Source organism: Schistocerca cancellata, chromosome 1 (assembly GCF_023864275.1).
Source record: "Schistocerca cancellata isolate TAMUIC-IGC-003103 chromosome 1, iqSchCanc2.1, whole genome shotgun sequence".
Classification (NCBI taxonomy): Eukaryota; Metazoa; Arthropoda; class Insecta; order Orthoptera; family Acrididae; genus Schistocerca; species Schistocerca cancellata.
The window spans coordinates 237,412,903-237,418,988 of NC_064626.1; the positions used below are offsets into that span (position 1 = coordinate 237,412,903).

Below are 6,086 nucleotides of genomic sequence, written 5' to 3' on the forward strand. Positions count from 1 at the left end.
TGAGTTTTGGATCTTTTCCGTAATGATAAATGAAAAGCACCAGTTTGCTTTTGTTTCACAGTATCTTCCGTAATGCTTTATTTTCAGTAATGTGTCTCATTTAATCATTCTATACTTCAAAAATGTCACACATAAGTCTTATTCTTCCTAGACTCCATGGCTACTGTACCTTCGAAATAATGGGGTGGTGCCCTGTTCCCTTCTACATCATAACTTTACTGCGACTCGTGTTCCGAACCTGTCAGTAAGCGTTCAGTCATGACGACCATGTATTCTGCATTTTGCTAATACTAATGGAGTTGCTTCCGCCATCAGGAAAAAAGACCCTTCCGCCTTCTCTGCAGTTGAGAATGTCATCTACTTCCGCCATTGCTCTAATAGCAGATAGTCAAAAACGTATGTAGAATATACCTCTTGCTCCTATTCAAAAAAAGAAAGCAAAAACCTTTTGTGCATTTATTCAGACGCAGTGGATTCGATCTTTAATCGGTGAAATGATTCTATATATCAGTTGTCGCATCTTTCACCTGAGGTAGAGATTTGCTTTTGCGAAGGACACCATGTTAAACATGGTTGGGAGACCACATCAAATTGTAGGCTGAGTAAATCAGTTAGAATGTCGGAAGAAGGAAATACAATATCTAGTAAAAGACTGTGTTCAAACCAGCCTTCGGGTGGATGAAAGCTTGGCCTTAAATTTTTAACAACTATATTGTACGAAAAGATATGGAAAAGAAAAACTAGAGGAAACCAGAGAAGAAAGAAGTCGACGATTTGTTGGAGGTAACAAAATGTCACAATGATGCAGAAATGTAGAATTTATCGCGAAACATTGCAGCGACAAGGAATAGTCGTTCTAAACTGATTGCTCATTCTTTTGCTCATTTCCTTTTCTGTTACACTTTAAAAGTTTCGACGTAAGTGATTCTACGTACGATATTCTCTTCCAGGTTTGTTGCCGTTCCCGAGCTATTTGAAATACAGCAACTACTTCGATTCAGTTTCTTCGCAGTAGATATTGTGCAGTCCAGGTGTGTTCATTGTAACATCTGTCACCATACTTTCCGCTTGTATCGCATACATTGACATTTGTACTGGCATTAATTTGTCTAGCTGCTGCTGCCGCGTTCGCTAATAACAGCGTGTGCAAGGAACGCGTTTATCCTCCGCGTTTCAGGCAGCTGGTGCGCCTTTCCCGGTCGCGTTGCTCAATCTAATTGACAGTTTGCAGTGACGGCCGTTTTATTACCGTTCGCATTCAGCTCGGCACCGCGAAATCGCTTCAGGCGCAGATACGAACCCAGCTCGCGACTCGAACTACTCTCTGCCGTAACTGGGCAAGGTGCTTGAGAAGCAGTGTTGCGTGATCAGAATCTTGTAATTATATAGGCTGCTCCTACTACTAACGTGGGCCTACAGGGCATAAATTCGGTACGTTACATTTTAGTTGTCTGTTGATTCTTGTCTTCGACAGATCGCTTCAAAACTAGCTGAGGCGAGCTACGTGACGCAGTGGTCAGGCGGTGGACTCGCATTCTGCAGGACAGCGCTTCAGATCTCCGTCCGCCCATCTATGTTTAATTTCCTCATAGTTGCCGTAAATCACTTAACACAAATGCCGGGATGTTTACTTCGAAAAGGACACGGCTGATTTCCTTCCCCACTCTTACCAAATTGGCGCTTGTACTCCGTTTATAGATACATCGTTTTGACGCGACGTTAAACTTTCATTTTACGTACTTATTTCAAATGTCGTATCTTGATTTTACAGAATGTTCGAGAAACCTTAAAACATCTGTTGTCGGTATTTAATTTCTCTAGCGATTTATTTCACGTCAGAGACTCCTTTCAACTGACATTGAAGGCAGAAATAGATTCTTTCTCAAATGCTACAAACTTCAGTCTGTACAAAAGTTTGTAACATGACAATAGTGTAGGCGACATACGCAAAAATCGCCATTGTTACCTCTGTGTCCGTAATTTTTTTCTTCTTAGATTTCTGTAGACATGCTAAAAAAATTGCCTTTTTCCCACGTGCCGTTTACATGCGCACATTTCACGCACTGACATACCCAGTGATTTTAAAATAGTTTCAGTTCTAAGATATCTCGGTAATACATTCATGAAAATAATAATCAAAATATTTCTCGTAAACACATCTAAAGATTAAAGATACCTTCATGTGTGAGGAATAAATCAACTCAGTGATGAAGGTTCCCAATATTTTATTACTGAATAATGGGTACTGTATTTTACGATGGCAGTCTATCATTCGTTGTCCTCGATGTGTATGACATTCCCTCTACCTTTTTTTGTACACAAATCGTTCCACATAAAAGCTATGAAAATTAGCTAGTAACGTAAATGTTCACTAAAAACTCTTTCGTGGACACTAATTATTACTGTAGCATGAAACTGTTATTAAGTCCCACTAAATTAATGTTTGTATTTTAAGTTCGCAGGTAACTGGAGATTTATAGTTACTAATGTTACGTGACGGTGATCCATTTACTCTGCAGTTGCATAAGAAGCGAGCGCTCTAAGCGATTTTGCAGGAAAGCAACATACGGTCAACGTCGACCTTCCGTTCCGTTTTACTTGAGCAGTTCTATACGTTTATTGGCCACCACTCCTTGTGAATGGCATTTATGAAACTGGATCCAAATCGTAAACTGTTGTCTCCTGTCAGCGAACTTGAAAATATTGCACAAGTAGTGCGAATGAAGGAACGGGGATACCGGTAGTCTGTTTTAGCTAAATTGCATTTTTTAATAATTGCCTTCATGTTGCTACGAGTATTGAAAAAATGTTAAATCTTATTCTATAAAACCATTACAAACGTATTTTGTCCTTGAAATGGCTTCCTTTGAAAGTTGTGTTTCCCGAGAGACGGTTGCGACCCACAGAAGCTGCAGCCGAGACGGAGACTTCAACGCCTGCATAGGAGAGCAACTCATTGGATCTTCGTGTCCTATCTAGAAGAGATTGAAAATAATTTCACGGAATAATCTTAGAGTGTGAAACGTACTTGCACTGCAATAATAATTTAGAAAAGCAACTAATTTCCATTTCCAAGAGGTGACTGACAGTACGGCTTCTAGCGTAAAAACATTTATCAGTCTCCCAGATGTGAATGGCTATGTGAGAAAATGGCTGCTCACTTTACAGTGGGGGAACAAAACGCAGTGGATGGGGATGTAATGACTAACGTTATTAACACAAAAAGTAAGACCACGTTTTACTGCAAGCCATTTGAAATAATTGAATTATAGCTATGTTTCTAAAAAAATTATTGAAGTTTTTGAAGGACAATCATAAAATTCAGAACATTTTTAATTCATATTCACTTTCTCTTAACAGAAAATCTACGTAAATTTACAGTAGCCGAAGGTTCTGCGGACGTACGGTGTCTCTTATTTGCTTAATTATCTAAGCTAACGTGTACAACCGAAGTTGGATATGTATGTGGAGCCATTGCTACACTTTCCAGCTAGAATTTTTATTGTCTTTTAGTAAAACACAGAACAAAAAACAGCAATAGCACGACTGTATGCACAGTTGTTGCCCATAGTAACAACTGAGGAGACAATTTTTTGAGAACGTTGTCTTGATTAGATTTTGTATGATATAACCAGCCTTTACACTGAAATCCTCTTTCATAAAAGGGTTGCGCGATCTACGTCAAGAATATAGATTAACAGACTGTTAAGAATTATAAATTAACATCGTGCGAAGATTTTGGTCGTTGTTTCGGTTATTTCCTTTCATTTCTGCTTTGAAGAAATACAGTAAACCATTTTATCATTTGTCGTAATTTTGTTCATACCTGGAAATTGATGCTGGAACCGGGAGTCGAAGCCGGGATCAGATCCTTCATACCGTACCACCTAACCACGTGACATGCCTCGAATGACTGTCAAATCTATCGTCCAATTAACGTAGAAACCCACATCCAGGTTGTTTCTTCCAGGTTATTACCATCCGTATTTGATGTAATTTTGACTGTTACCGCGACACCGAAAATGTAATTATATTAAATTTCAGCCTCCAGTTGCATAAGCAAAGAACCTTTATCTAGGTTACGGCTATAATAATCTAGCGTTCTTCAGAAACGTCACAATATAAAATTAAATTAACACATGTCAGACATTGGCCTTGTCAAACTTAAAATGTTAGTACTACAGTACATAGTCATGAGACTGTGTCACTTCTAGTAGAAATCTTCTAGTAGAAGTTAGTTGGGCCTTCTGAAACTATAGGGTGATTTCATGATGATGTTACTAAGTTTCAGGTACGATGGAGAAGGTTAAATGTATCCATGTGATGCAAGGGACCTCGTAGGAAGATATAACAGAACATCGTTCTGATACCTCTCACTGTGGAATACGCATACCGGTACTGTTGTCGCTGAGATTGTAGGGTAGGCACCCTTCAGAAGTGGTAATATGGACCAAAACAAGAAAAAAAGTCCACGGCTCTAAAATACATACCTAAAACGCTTTGGGCACTTGTTCAGTAGAAGAGATGTATCGAAATTTGCACCGTTTGCTCTAACGCAGTTATTGCATTGCTCAATCATCCCGTCACGACCAAGTCCATCCGCTGCACGCGTGGCGAGGTACGTCATTTTGTGAGTCACATGTTCAACACTTCTCATCCATTTTTGGGGTTCTTCCCAACATTTGCGACCCGATATGTCGTACGTTAAATTATTTGTCTCAGCGTCATCTACTTGGCTTCAGGTGTTTTTAAACGTCAATAAGAAGTACCCTTTATGTACCTGGCACTGTTGTTATTATATATACTAAGATGGTATCTGTTCTTTCCGACATGTCCGAAAGAACAGATACCATCGGTCACCATGCAGCTCGTTAGAATGAAATTGCAATGAAATGAACACCCTTAGCTGCTTACAGGCGTTGACATACGTCAGCGGGGACAGATGAAAATGTGCGCCCCGACCGGGACTCGAACCCGCGATCTCCTGCTTACATGGCAGACGCGCCGCGAGTAATGAGTATAATGGGCGGGGGCACTACGAATATAGTGCGGGACGATACGTTGAGAATGTGGGTTTCGCGGGAGACGTGCCAGAGATAAATCCCTGCAGTCGCGCTATCCTCTGTGTCCTCGGTGGCTCAGATGGATAGAGCGTCTGCCATGTAAGCAGGAGATCCCGGGTTCGAGTCCCGGTGGGGGCACACATCTTCATCTGTCCCCGTTGACGTATGTCAACGCCTGTAAGCAGCTAAGGGTGTTCATTTCATTGTAACTGTTGTTATTATCATTGCAGGGTAGGCAACTTTCAGGGGTTATAGTATGGCCAAAAAGAAAAGGTGTAGTAAACATGGGCTCTAAAATGCCTGCCTTAAGAGCTATGACCACTTGTTTATCTTTGCTACTCTGAAACACATCTCTTCTGCTCAATAAGTGCCCATAGCTCTTAACGTATGCATTTTAGAGCCCTTGTTTATTAGAAGTTTTTTTCTTGTTTTGGCCCGTAGTACCACCTCTGAAAGTTGGCTACCCTACAATCCTGGCAACAATAGCTCCGGTGCATGTATTCCAGTGCCATAGATATGAGAACAATGCTGTCTTATAACTTTCGACTCGGTCGTTTCCGGACTCTTTCCCATTAGCCCTGAAAGTTTGGAACGCCATCACAAAATCATCATATACATTTAAGATTTTTTTTCGGTGCACATTGTTTTCGACGTGTCGCTGTTACAGAGAGTTATAAATAATGGAGGTGAGATAGTGCTTCAAGCAACACCACTGTGCGCGAGTTAGTGGTGCCGCCTCGCACAAATGCGACAATTTTTAGTGTGGAGAGGACGTACGCCGATGGGTGGCGGTCCGCAGCGCAGCGCCGCGCCTCGCCGCTCCGGGCCGGTCCTTTGTCCATAAGACACTGGCGTGGCGCGGCCTCCAGCCGGCCGGATTCCTGTCGGCCGTGTCCATTAATGGGCGCGCGCCGTAACAAGCGAGGGGGCAGGTGACCGGCGCTGGTGACGATGGGGAGGAAGGCGCGCGATTTACGGCCGCGACGCTCCGGCCTCGCCTCACTCTCCGCTCTCTTCAGTCTT

The 6,086-nt window shown here is 41.8% G+C and overlaps 1 non-coding gene across 1 annotated transcript; it reads left to right on the plus strand.

Moving 5' to 3' along the window:
- The first annotated feature begins 5,126 nt into the window (after positions 1 to 5,126).
- Trnat-ugu (transfer RNA threonine (anticodon UGU)) lies at positions 5,127 to 5,201 on the plus strand. The gene has a single exon. It is a non-coding gene; the product is annotated as a tRNA-Thr (tRNA).
- Positions 5,202 to 6,086: the final 885 nt, after the last annotated feature.